Source organism: Halichoeres trimaculatus, unplaced genomic scaffold (genome assembly GCF_033239565.1).
Source record: "Halichoeres trimaculatus isolate MK-OKI-2021-1 unplaced genomic scaffold, fHalTri1.1 fHalTri1_scaffold_7, whole genome shotgun sequence".
Classification (NCBI taxonomy): Eukaryota; Metazoa; Chordata; class Actinopteri; order Labriformes; family Labridae; genus Halichoeres; species Halichoeres trimaculatus.
In genome coordinates, this window is record NW_027437185.1 from 9914928 (window position 1) to 9929902 (window position 14975).

Below are 14975 nucleotides of genomic sequence, written 5' to 3' on the forward strand. Positions count from 1 at the left end.
GATGAGAATCTCCTGTTCCACCACATCCCAAAGGAGCTCTATTGGATTGAGATCTGGGGACTGTGGAGGACATTTGAGTACAGGGAACTCATTGTCATGTTGAAGAAACCAGTCTGAGATGATTCCAGCTTTATGACATGGAGCATTATCCTGCTGGAAGTATCCATCAGAAGATGGGTACACTGTGCTCATAAAGGGATGGACATGGTCAGCAACAATACTCAGGTAGGCTGTGGACTTTAAACCATGCTCAGTTGGTACTAAGGGGCCCAAAGTGAGCCAAGAAAATATCCCCCACACCATTACACCAGCAGCAGCAGCCTGAACCGTTGATACAAGGCAGGATGGATCCATGCTTTCATGTTGTTGAGGCCAAATTCTGACCCTACCATCTGAATGTGGAGCAGAAATCCAGACTCATCAGACCAGGCAACGTTTTTCCAATCTTCTATTGTCCAGTTTTGGTGTTGCTGTGTGAATTGTAGCCTCAGTTTCCTGTTCTTAGCTGACAGGAGGGTCACCCGGTGTGGTCTTCTGCTGCTGTAGCCCATCTGCCTCAAGGTTGGACGTGTTGTGGGTTCAGAGATGCTCTTCTGCAGACCTCGGTTGTATCCAGTGGTTATTTGAGGACGCGGTCACACTGGCCAACCGTGCCATGCCTAAGCACACTCCAGCCCTAAAGCACGTTTGGAATGGCCAGTGTGACCGCAACTGTGCCGTGCTCAAGCACGATTCGCTTCCGTGCTTCGGCACGCTTCGAAGAGGTAGACTTCGGCGCAGCTTACTTCATGCACGAGCACAAGCACGCGGACGGCGCGTGTGATCCATGATGTATGATTGCCGGGAGCGCATCTCTCGACAATCATTTTGAACAAAGCGGGGGTGTTAGAGTGCTGTCGGGTAAAAACAACTTACCATAAGTCCAAACGTCTCCAAAGTTGTAGCAGTGCTCTCTGTGTCTCATTGTGCTGACGCTGATGAGATCGCACTTCATGTAAACAGATGCTTCACAATGACGTAGGCAGGCCGTACGCGTGTATGATACCCTCTAAAGCAGTGTTACCCAACCTTGATCCTGGGGACCCCCTGCCCTGCATGTTTTAGGTGTTACCCTACTCCAACACACCTGATTCAAATGATCAGCTGGTCATCAAGCTCTGCTCGAGCCTGAAAACGAGCCATTCATTTGAATCAGGTGTGCTGGAGTGGGGTAACAGTCCTCCAGGACCAGGGTTGGGTAACACTGCTCTAAAGTCTGGTTCATATCGGGGCAGTGTGACCGCTGGCCGTACTCTCCAGCTGGGGAACAGCGCTGCGGGGGGGCAATCGTGCTTAAGCAAGGCACGGTTTGGATGGCCAGTATGACCACGCCCTGCGTTACTGTTGCCTTTCTATCAGCTCCAACCAGTCTGTCCATTCTCCTCTGACCTCTGGCATCAACAAGGCATTTTGGCCCACAGAACTGCTGCTCACTGGATATTTTCTCTTTTTTTGGACCATTCTCTGTAAACCCAGAGATGGTTGTTGGTTAAAATCCCAGTAGATCAGCAGTTTCTGAAATACTCAGACCAGCCTGTCTGGCACCAACAACCATGCCACGTTCAAAGTCCCTTAAATCACCTTTCTTCTTCATTCTGATGCTTAGGTTGAACTGCAGCAGATCATCTTGACCATGTCAACATGATGAAATGCACTGAGTTGCTGCCATGTGAATGGCTGATTAGATAATTCCATTAACAAGAGGTAGGACAGGCGTACCTGGTGAAGTGGCTGGTGGGTAGGTATGCTATGCTCTGTCACTCTTTTGCTGGAGTGACATCATTTCTGTCCTTAAAAGCACAAATATCCATGTGAGTTTAACCTGAACATAGATTAACTCAGGTCTTATTGAAAAAGTCAGACAGTCTTCTAAAAAAGATATAAGCCATAAAAAACAACCTAACATGACTTCAATATGTTTACAGCAGCAAGGAGTTACAGTTTGATGAGATGTAAAAATGCTGTCAGTACTTCAGGATATGAAAATCAGCTGCATAAAGGTTTAAAATGTAAAACAATCAGGATTAATATTGGAACAGTAAATTCAGGTTGGTCTCCTGTGGTATTTTGCCTCGTATTGTACAGGTTGGGTTTGCAGATCAAGTAGGCACTGGTCAGCTTGCCATTACTTATTCAGGTCAGAAGCCAGCAAGAAACAGGACTGCAATTTGAACAGGTAATCACAGTATTTTCCGCCCGGGCTGAATGTTTCTGGCCTCATCTCTCCTCCTGCCTTTCCTTTTTCTGTGTCAGTGAGTTCCAGGAACTATTTGAGCTGGGTCAAAGGTCACTAACTGCCCTGAAACAGCTCTGTTTCTTTCTGGAAGACATATTTGTCCTGTCCTGTGCTGCAGCTTTCACTTGACTCAATTTGTCCGAGCTGCATTTTCGACTGTTAAAAGAAGTAAAAATGAAAGTGTTTGTCGTTTAAGTCTAGGACTGTCAATAGAGAAACATCCACATCAACAGATTCAACAGAGACAGAGACCTGTTAAGGTGCAAAAACTTTGATCTCCAAGGTTGGGGGCATACAGTCACTAAAGTTTAGAATAAAGAACGCTGACTTTTCACCCGTTTTCATTATTAAAAGTTGCAGAAACAGTGCCTTAGCATCTGCCCAACATCCCTAAACAGTATGTAATAAATACATTTTTACATAAAATCTATCTACTGATTCAAAAAAAGTGACTTGATTTCTTCTCTATCCACTGTCTGCTCCTTGACTTTCTCCTTGTTTCTGACCGTCTACAGAGACGATAAGTGACTTCCAAAATGTAAACAATCAAAAAGCATTCCAGCTTTCTGGCATTGTTTCAGAATTAATAGATATTTACATTTCAAACAGCATGGCAGCAGTGTATGTCCTCCTCAATCTTTTAATAGAAAAGCCAGTGAGAGGGAGAAAAATGCAAATGAAAGATGATGCTGTTCCTTTTTTCCTGCCAGTAAAAATTAATAAAATGGGAAGAATGTTTCTGACCCTCATCCATATTTTTTCTTTTTACTTTCCTTTTTTATAATTCTTCTCATATCTTCAGTCCTCTGTAACTAAGTGGGTTTGGACATTTTTACTAATAACATCAATCTGCAGAGTCACAGAACCCCCACACAGAGACGTACCAATGCGCCCAGACTCACCTGCTGAGCTGCTGTTAAATCGTTTTGACTGAGAGAGAGAGAGGGAAGGAAAAAGCAGGGAGGAGCAGGAAAGAGGAGGTTGACAGCCCGAGCGGATGGTGAAGCAGTGAAAGAGTAAAAATACAGAGATATGATCACATATGGTGCCATATGAGGAAGAGAAATCATACAGAGGTAAGAGGGTACTCGACACCAGTCCTAAGATCTGCACCTGCAAGTACAAGCACCTGTAATTCAAACAGTAATCAGAAATGAACAAATCAGAATCCACTCACTGAGATCTGAAGAGAGGGTCCTAAACTGCATCGTAGTGCCAGAGGTTATGGCTGCAAGACTTACTTTGCAGGATGCTGCTGACCTGTGCCTCAAAGTAGAGACCGCAGACTGTGACTTCAGGAAGTAACGAGGAATTCTTCAGGGTCATTTATAGATTCATAATGGTTACTATTATAAGTAATGTAGATTTTTCAAGATACAAAAGTGAGGACAGGGTGTAAAGGGTGTCTGTTGATGATAGGTGATAAAGTTTCTGTAGTGGTTGAACAGCTACACAATAATCTTGCATTTTCATTTTTTCAATCAAATATTTATAAATCATCATGGCTGATATTTTTTCAAGCTTTAGATCAAGTATGACAGGTAACATTAAGATGTTTTTTTCCCCAAAGAATGTGGCATCATAACTAATCTACCACTCCTGTTGGGTAGTGAACAACCATCCAATCAATGTAAGATCAGCTATTTATTCTGTCTTAACACATTTTAGGTCCCAAAATCAAGTGTTACAGGACGATTTCTGGATTTGCTTTCAAAGCATGATTCTAAACAGTATGTGGCCGTTAAAGAAGTAACCAGAGAAAGAAATCCTTATGTGCTCCCATTGCACAAACCAGTAGTGGAAGCTCAAAGCTGCTTCACACAGCCTGGTTCTGATTCTGAGTCCATGAATCAGATGCAGAACAAATGAAACTTAATATAACAAATATTCTTAACCAGTGCCATTGACTCATCACAAAAAAAAAAAAATCTGTTCTTTCGGAACTGAGATCTTAGAAACCCTTATGACAAAATCCACAAAGAAAATATTGCCATATCATTTTGTTTATGGTATATGCTTTTGTATCATTTGTTTCATGTTTTTTATCATGAAACTTTATTGAAAAAGTTTTTTGTAAATATGAATTTCAATTTAGCTATAATTCAATATGTCAAGCTTGAATTGTTCATTTCAGTGTAATGGATTTGATGTAAGCGCTGACTTCAGATTTTTTTTTTATGTTAAAAAAAATATAGTTTTGCTTTATTGAGCTGAAAGAAAACCTAAACTTCCTCCGAAACAATTCTTTAATACCTGTATTCACTGGGTGAACAGGACTGTAATGCAGTGACAAACACTGATTGTCATCTGCATAAGCAGAATACTCTAACATCTGAACACGTGACAGAGTGAAGATATATGAAAGAAGAGGCATAAGAATCGGTCCTCAGGGAAAGGAAACACGAGGTATTAGTTTCCTATGATTTGATTTAAAAATACTGTAAGAAAAAAAAAGTAATCAGTAAGGAGGTAAATGTGTTCCTCTAGACCAGCATTGTTGTATTTACTACACAAAGTGTAGGAGCATGCGTGAATTACAAGTTTATCTTGTCCCAATAAGAATCGTGTTAGACCTCTCACTACACTCTGTCTCTGTGGGGAAATAGGATTAGTGTACACATTCTGACTATCTATCCTATGGGTCAAAAAGCAGCAAACACACACACACACACACACACACACACACACACACACACACACACACACACACACACACACACACACACACACACACACACACACACACACACACACACACACAGTGCAGCCTGGGGCTAAGATTGCTTAACTAAGAGTTTACAGCAGGATGTGGAATTAACTCTTTTTATTTTTCTCTCCTAACACACCAGCTGATAGCTCATTGCTCAGAAATCAATAACTGGGTGCAGCCGTTTAACCTCTGGACGTGAAGAGTCGTACACATGAGATATTGGCTGGTGAACCCCTGCAGCGAGCTGTTTCTTCTTAAGATGCAAACAGAAGTGATGAAAATACAAATAATAATAGCCCGTGATGCAATAGTTTGTGTAGGTGTGCTCTGGATCACAAACCGCTGATTATTTCGAGCACTGCATTTGCACATCACAGAGGGAAATGAATCTTCTGACAGCTGCCTTTAAATATGTGAGCGGCAGACTGAGGCAGCGGGAGCATGACACGAGGAGAGCAGGCATGTGACCCAAAGAGTGAAAATGTTGCACTTAATAGGGAAATGTGGGAGGGCAGAGGGAATGGTAATGGAGTTCCCTCTTATAACTGGGACTGCTGAAGGGCCCTCGTATACCATAAACCTAATTCACTGCCAAATGTGCCATTTGAGCTGCTCTGTGGTTGAAAGTGTTCCCATATAAATGAAGGGTAAACAGACAGTTTGGGTTAGAAATCTGAATATTTTCTACCATATATCTCATAATACATAGTGAGGCTCTCAGTCAACTTGTGAGCCATTATCAGGAAAGCTTTTGCCTTTCATCCCATTATCTGTCATTTGGGTTTGGTTTGGAGCCTCACGACCCAAATTAAAAGACCCCACATCTGTGATAACCTTAAATCTAGTGTTAATGTAAGCAAGGTATTACTGCACTCTTTGTCTCTAATCATTAAGTTTTTTTCTTCTCCAGGAGTTTTTGTTCATAGAATGAGGGCGTAGAAATTAAAAGCCAACTGTTCTGCATCCACCTCTGCCAGCGTCTTCTTTGTACTATCAATCATCACAGGGGGGCTTTTTCCTCTCTGTTTCCCTCCTCACATCTGACTCTTGCAGAATAATCTGGTGCGTTTGATCTTGTGTGCTCCACGATGAACTCTCCTTTCTGCATCACACAGTTTTTTGTAATGTGTTGTGGTTGTAGGCGTTTGTGGCTCGCTGGGTGGTCTGTGCTCCATGCTGTGCAGCTTTTAGAGTATTCCCAGCTTTCACAACTTTCTCTGTTGCATTTTATGTGATGGACTGTCTATCTGAGTGAAATCCTCATAGATGTTCAGTTCAGACCTGTTCATCTCTGTAGAGGAGTGTGACCCAGGTATTCATCTAACCGTCTAGTGTTTGTATCACTTTTGATTGATTTAGGTTCTTTATGCGGCTACTTTTCTCCATGTCACACTCGGTGAAATATCTCCCTTCTTATTGCAGTTTGATTCATCATTTGATTTTCAGGGTGCCAAGCACACCCCAGACTGTCTGCACAGCTGTGTATTAAGGCAAAGTCAGACTGAGCAAAGGGAGAGAGGACATTTGGTTCAGAATCTGTACAGGAATTTAGAGTCTTCTGTCATCTTTGATGAGAGGCAAGGACAGAAAATCAGAACCAGAACATTATTTATGTCAGCAGGTTATAGCATGGCAATGAGGAATACATGGTTTCATCTAAAGTTTGGCCCATAAATAACTTTTATTACAAATATCTGATCTAGTTTTGAAAAAACAGGTGGTTATTGCTTTTGAAATGTAATATCAGAAAATCCTCTTTTGGTATTAACTCAAAATGTTTATGGAGAAAATATATTTGCTATATCACTGTCTCGTGTTGGCCACATCAGCCAAAGTGATTAAGACGTGATTGGCTCTTAGGACAGCAATAAACTCTCTCTCTCTTTTTTTTTTTTTTTTCAGTTAGTGTGAGTTAAATACGGTGAACGATATGTGTCAACCTATTTGCAAAAGTAACAACACAAACGCAAATTCCACAACACCAATACAAAAGCCACAACAAAACAGAAGTTGTTGCTTGGAGCTCTTGCTACATTTCAGAGGCACATGGATGAGGTATTGAAAGGTCTGTCACATTTTGCATCAGCTTACTTGGATGTTATTGGCGTACAGTAATAGCTGGGAAGGGCATCTGGAGCATCTGCAGGTCTCGCAAGCTATGTTTCCATTACACCTAGAATTGCACAAAACGTAAAAATCGCAATTAAAAAAACACCACATTTTCAAAAAACCTCTCAAATTTTGATAAAAAAAAGTATTCATTCTCTCATGAGGTGGTTTTTCAGAAGTTTTGATATTGAAGTTTTTCGCAGAGGTGCAATGGAAACACCTTTTTCGCAAAAATGTAACAATGCACCTCCCTCACCTCCTCGTACGTGTCCACGGCCACACAAACGGACTCTGGCAGGACAGCTGTCGGTGGGCAGCAGGAGGGAGGGGCGGAGGTCTGTGTGCATGAGTGGGAGTGTGTGAGCTGGAGATGATGATCTTCATCCAGTCTTTTGTCCCTGCCAGTTAGCGTGATCACGGCTGACAGTTTGAGCAGTGAAAAAAAACATTGATGTATAAGAATTGGCATCATCATGAGTGCAGCGTCCGGACGGACATTATGTTTTACTTTACTCAAGTTATGCGCATTTCTGGTTGTAATGGAAACACTGGCAAGGCGCAATTGTACTTTATAGAAACGTCAGAAATATCGCTTTTATTTTGTGAAAAAGTGTAATGGAAACACGGCCACAGTCAACCTGTCTAAATGTGCTATTGCCAAAAATGAGACGGAGTACCCTGGCTATGTCATTGCCAGTGGAGTCCTCAAGCCTCAGGTCCAGAAAGTTCAAGCCATTCAGTCCTGCCCTTTGCCCCAGATCAGAACTCAACTGAAATCCTTTTTGGGGATGCCAGGTTGGTACCACGGATTAATTCCAGATTTTTCTACAAGAGCTGCTGTGCTTACAGATATGACCAGCCAGAAGAGCCCCAACCAGCTTCAGTGGACAGAGAGTGCAAAAGCCGTCTTCAGTGACATCCAGCAGGCTTTGAGTGGACATCCAGTGTTACACTGCCCAGACTACCAGCAACCCTTTTTTCCTCGGACTGACGCCTCAGACTGGGGGCTGGACGCAATACTCCTGCAAGGATCCCCAGAAGACCGTCATCTTATTGCATTTATCAGTCAGAAGCTGTACCCAAGAGAGACTTGTTACTCTACTGAGGACAAGGAATGTTTGGCTGTGAAGTGGGCTTTGGACTCTTTGAGGTACTATCTGCTGGACAGTTCACCCTGGAAACAGACCACAAGGCCTCGAAGTGAGACGATAGAGAACACAAACAGCAGGATAACCCGCTGGTACCTTGCCATGCAGCCCTTCAAGTTTGAGATTCACCACATCCCCGGCAAACAGAACTCCACTGTTGACTACCTTTCCTGCTGTCCCAGCGAGTGTCCAGAGGAGGAGGAGTGTGTGGTGACCTGAAATGTCACCACCTTGTGTTAGTATATTTTTGTGTTAAGAAAAATCACATAACACACCTTTTTTGTTGAAATAAAATCACTTTCATTACAATGGCACTTGTTTTCTAATTTAGGTGCACACAATTTAGTAAACAAGCTGTCACATGGTTTAATTTTCTACATTCTGATTCAGTTTGCAGTTATGGTTTCTTTCAAAGCAATACCGACCTTTTTATTTGATCCTTTGTCCAAGCTCTCCGGGCAAAAGGCTGTCCAAGGTTTCAAGATGGCCTCTTAAGCTGGCCCACAGGAAGTGGGAGGGACCATTGAGGGGGAAGTCAGGACAAGCTTGGACCTTTGATGCATCAGGAAACCTTTGTATCTTATAAGTCATTGAAAACAATTTGGTTTTTTGTAAATAGTTTGATTGGATAATTTTATAATCTTTTGCTGAGTTTGTTAGATATTTAGTTGTTTTGTTACCTCAGCCCCCCCCCCCCCCCCCTTCTGTGTATATTGGACCAGTCCTTTGTCTATTTAAACCCCCTTTTATATCTCATTTAGGGAAGGTCTGTTTATTCGTTAGGTTGTAACTGTAGTTCCTTTAAGCATGGGCACAACCACATTCAATTGGATTTTGTCATCAATTTATTTTTTTTAGTTATTTTTTACTTTCATTAAATGATTAAGGTCTTTTTTCCCACACCTTTGCCCTGTGCCTGATTGCTTGGTCCCTAACATCTTCTTTATTTTATTGATATGAAAAATGCTTGGCCAGTAAATCAATTTATTGTGTACTATTTTGTGAAGGAAATTGTATTGCCAGTGAGCTCTTTTCTCCAAGTAAATGAAGGTGAAACATACAATACAAACAGCTAAAAGTGAACAAATGAAAACTAAATTTACCTGAACACTTCATGCAGATTGATATAACAGGTGTCAGGTCTGCTTCAAAACAAACCTTGGACTGACTCAGAGTCAAGGCTTGAACACAGCTGTGTGATAATCAGCAGAGACCTCACCCAAATCCTCCCTGATGTGTATGACAGATGGAGACAGAAATTTACAGCACTGTTAAAGGATTTGTCGAATGACGGTCGTTTTGCATCAGCTGCACAGACAACAAAACAACTTCCTTGCAATTTCAATTTTATGTGGGAAAAAGCCAGCTTGGCTTAGGATCAAAGACAACACGGACAGAAAGCAAACATAAGACAAGGATGAGTGCCCTGCAGCCATAATTGGAGCAGTTTCATTGACATACAAACTCCCAGCTGTCCTCTGGACTGAGAAGCAGACAAACAAGCGTCACCAGACAGCAACCTGCTGGAGCAATTACTGTATGAGGAGCCTGGAATATTGTTAGAAACCATCTAAATTATAGATCCTTTGTGCTGAAGAGAGTTTGTTATAATACTGATTGTATAACCTTTTCGAATTCATCTCCCAAATTCTATAGGGTTTTTAGTAGAGGGATCCAGAGGTTTCATTAATGTAGGGACACACACATAGCCTGATCACTATGGGTTGATTTATGTGTTTTCTGTTGATTCCCAACCACTGCATGAAACAACAATTCAACATCTGAGCAGCTTATAGTTTGCTTATTAGACAACCCAAAGAATTCAGTGGTAACCTGAAGTTTGGTTGTGATAACTTCAACAAAAATTACACACCTAAACCTTTTTTTAGCGCCACATTTTTTGCAGGCCAGAAGTAGCAATTGTTTAACAGATTCAGAGCCTGTTTTTAGTTTGCTGAGCTGATGTGAGTGATTTAAAAGGCTTGATTGATGATACTGAGGATTAAAAATCTATTCTTCACCATGTGGATGTCTCCCACTTCTTATTGCATATTGTGTTGCAGGTTGATTTCCATGTCCTCATGAGCTGCCTGTTATTTATTCTGACTTGTCAGTGCTTGGCAGGAAACTGTCTGAAAAAAAAAAAAGCTGTCCCGGAGCTGAAGCTTATACATGCATCAATTTTAATACTATTAAGTAAGACTCAGCACGGTATGTCAGAGAAAACCAGAGCTGTTGCTCAAAGATCATTACTGCTGCTGAGTAAACTTCATTTTCCTTTGATTGGAGATGCCTGATAACCACCATGTGGCTCTAGAGTACTCGCGGAGTAAACAGGAAAGTTGTGTCATACAATCCTTTACCTTAAATATATCCCTGTATATCGTAACAACCTACTAAGTCATGTTTCTAAATCAGGGGTCTGCAACCTGCCGCTCAGGAGCCACAGGTGGCTCTTTGTCCCTTGTAGTGGCTCCCTCTGGCCTTGACAAAGAAAATTATTAAAATTTATTTCTTTAAATCTGTTTCCTTTTGATTTTTTTTTATTTTTCTATTTTGTTGCACAGTTATCTTGGAGTTCAAGGTGATACCTTTTCGTCATCTGTAATAATAAAAAAAGCATAATATCTCAAGTGAACTATACATATCATGTGGCGAGAAATTAGCAAGCAACAAAACAAAATAAATTTAAGACATTTTCAGAAAAGGCACAAAGCATTTCCTAAAAAGTACCAAATCAAAGATGAAAAAAAGTGACCAATTTCAAAACTGTTATAGAAAATTTAGATCAAAGTCACATATTACAACCCAACTTTGATCACAAATATTCCTAATTTATTTTTGCTTTTTACTCAGCTAGTTTTTATTTTATTAGTTTTACACAAATGTAGAAAGGACTCAAATAGGCCTACAAATTTTAATGATGAATTCATTTCAAAGTAGGCCTACACACTACACTTTTTTTCATTTTGTTATAACAGGTAAAAATGGATGAAGACTAAAACATATTTAAGGTCCCATATTCTGCTCCTTTTCTGCAGTTTAATATGGATCATTGATGTCTTCATGAAATGGTAGTAACATGTTTTGGTCCAAAAAGCCAATAAATCAAGCACAGCAGCATTGTTTCCAGGCTCTCATAGCCCCTCTGTTCAGAACGCTCTGATTCCGTGGGCGTGGCCTTCATATGTAAATGAGCTACCGCTGATACCGCCCCACTCTTCCACGTCACTGAGAGCGGCACCGCAACTCCGAGTGCACATTGTGTAGAAAACAGTGAAGCTCGTTTACCCTAACAATACAGGCTAAAACAACAGGCTAACCGCAGCTACAGTTAGCATCCTGAAGCTAACACAGAGACAGGGGGACACTGAGGAAAAGCTCTTACATCTGCTCCACAGCACACAGCATTTAAAATATTCACATTTCCAGGGTCCGAGGTTAGGGGATGGTTGGTAATGCACCTGGATTCAGGACCAGTCTATTCGCTAGCCCTCTGTTGTACTGTCCAAAGTTGGAAAAGCAGTTGGCCGTGAAGTGACTAGCACACACATGGACAGTTTTACTGAGTGCAGCTGGCACGTTTCCTTGATTAATGAACTCTGGCCACTTAGTCTTGTCTTCTGGGAAGATGGGAAGCTTGAGCATGGAACTATGTGGCTGTTTACAGCCAAAAAAAAAGCAGTGATGGCTCTTCATCTTTTGCATTCTCCTCCCCGCTGTTGGAGAGATTTCTCTCCAGCAGGGGGAGGGGAGTGGGTGGGGAGGGGTGTCGGGGGTATCTGCTCCGTTGTACCAATCAGATCAGACCTGCTCCTGATTGGTCAAAAAAGGGAATCACTAACGTTGGCAAATCCCCAAATTCCAGACAGCTAATTTTAGGTCAGGATTTTACATTCACAAGCACTACTAAGTACAGGTTTTGTCATTAAATATCACATTTTGTGGGCTGGGAGGAAAGCAAAAGATCCACAAATTTCACTAAAAGACTTAATAAAGTGATTTTTGCACAATATGGGACCTTTAAATTGTAAATTGTAAATTGTAAATTATGAATATACTATGCCAGTAAGGAGAACCAGGAAAGTGCAGTAATTGTACCTTGGAGGGCCAGTGCTGGGTCGGGTGTCAATTAGGGACTGGATTTAACATCATCATTGTACCCACTTCGTGGCACACCATGTAAATGTCTGTGCTGAATCCACAAAAAGAAGCTTTAGACATTTTTATAACTTTCACAGACAGTGCGTCACTTATTCCCACATCTTTATTTTCCGTTGATCTCTTTTATTCTCCCCGTCTTTCTTTCCTGTCTGTTTCTGATTCACTGCCTCTTCTCTCCCCTCTCTGAGTGCCATAATCCAACCATCTAGGGATGAGCTGAACAATAAAGCTGTCATGAGTCAATCTCTTCTGATAAACAAGCGCTTCCTGCTTTACAACCAATAGGGGACAGCATTTCAGCTCGCTCCATTTCATTGGATGTACTCCAGGAAGTGTTTGGATGGTGCTTTGTATATCAAATCCTGCACTGGGAGATGGGTTTACAGTGCTTGACGTGTCTTGCCAAAAAACCACTGGGTGCACACACACACACACACACACACACACACACACACACACACACACACACACACACACACACACACACACACACACACACACACACACACACACACACACGTGATCACATGCACATGAAGAAGCTTTGACAGAGGCGTTTGCAGTGTTGCTTTTTGCCAAGCATAAAGTCAGGCACATGCTTCTTTTCACACACATTCTCTGGATCACATCTTTATGAAGAAAAAACAGATTTTCAACACATCAGAATATATTTCAGTGACAATTCAAACAAGGTATCAAGCTAATGCTGAAATTGTTCCACAATGTCATAGTCGTGCTGCTCCAACATGATCATATGGACATTTTTGTGCTTGTGCATTCACCAACGCTCCTTATATTCTCCTGGAAATGTCTCTGTGCATATTGTGGTACGTGTCTAGATTAAACACATTTGAGGTGATGGATGTGTCTCATTTTCTCTGATCCACTGTACCCAAGGCTTTTCAAATAGCTACATTCAAAATAAACATGAACAGGAAAATGACAGAAAAGGAAACTAACAACCACAGTGATGCCTTCCAGAAAGGAGTAAAAAACATCATTACATTAAAAAAAATCAAAGCATAAGACTGATGGATGCTTAAATGATCGTCAAAAATCCACATCTTGTCTAAAAGCCTGTGTTCAGTTAAAAGCAAATTTCCAACTGATTACATCTTCTTCTTCTTTTTTTAATCAGGAAACAAAAACACTTTCTTTCTTTTTTATGGCTGCTTTGCATCATTTTCATTCAGTTTCTTATTTGTCAAAAACAACAGTTTGTCAAATCTCAAGGGGAAATGCACTTGTTAAAAGCTAAAGTGTCAGCAATCAATAATCCCTTGTCTCCTTAAAATGACACTTTCAAAATACTATCATCACATTGGATTTCTTGCCTTTTTCAGTTTTGCTTTCCTCTAAATGGTTCCCCTGTGAAAACAACAATCAAAAAGTCAATGTCAGGCTCAGTGATACTGAACCAAAGAGAGAACAGAAAAGACAGAAATAAACAGTTGACGGGTGAATCAAGAAATAATCAAGTTCTGTTATTTCTGATGCACTCCTGAGCAGAATGAGCAGCAGCCTGTGCAGGGAAACAGCATCTGAAATGGCTTAAAATGATGGAGTTGCACAGTGTCTTTCATTATGATCCATTTAAATGTGTTTAAGATTGTTTTATACTCTGATAAAAATGTGTCCAGATTGTAATTTTAATGGTTAAAATGTATATATCAGCACAGAATTCGAGGTAGAGCCACTAACAGATTTCTATCTGCTGTGAGAGGATAGATGTGCCAGACAAAAGATGAGGACAGAACATCTTGAGAAAAACTTTTTCATTTGTATGTTTTGAGTTTATTTAAGTGATCACACTTTGGTTACATATGCTGCTATTAAACAACAGCTTATTAGCCAAAGCCAAATTGTTAAAAGAGGGTTGAGTGTGTGGGAGGAGCCATGTTTCTGCACAAAGTTTGGTTAAGTAAGTTGAAAATTACTTCTAAGCTTAAGTCAAATATTTAGTTATGATAACGTGCTCAACGTACCTGCCAAATTATGATTCCAATAGATTGAGGTTATAAATTTTAAAGACTAATTCAATTCCATGTTCTGCTGCTAATTTAAAGGGGCTGTAAGGAGTTTCAAAGTAATCTTAAAAAAGTCCATACTTTTAAATGAGATTATCAGCACCAGTATAGGTTGTTTCAAAATGCTACTCCTTGGCTTCTTGATTCAAGCAGGACTAGATTGATTTAGTGCAGGTCAGAATCTCTATGACAACATAATGTGGGATGACAAAGTTTAGTAGTGAAAAGATACATCTGTGGTTTTTTTCTTTGATTAATTTTGTAGTAATGATGGACCCAGGAGCCAAACTGTCAGACAGAAAAAGGACAGAAGAGCAGAGGAAAGACAAACAGGAGAGTGATAGAGCACGAGCTAAAGGCTTAAACACAGGCCAAACTGTGATAATGTTCATTCCAACCCACAGTCAGCAGTTATTCTGCAGTGGTCTGTTCAAACTTGAGTCTATCAATAAAATGAAGAATGAGGTAACATTAGCTCTGACATGGTATAACCCAAATTCACTAACATTTACACATTACAGACATGTCTTAAAGCACTGCCC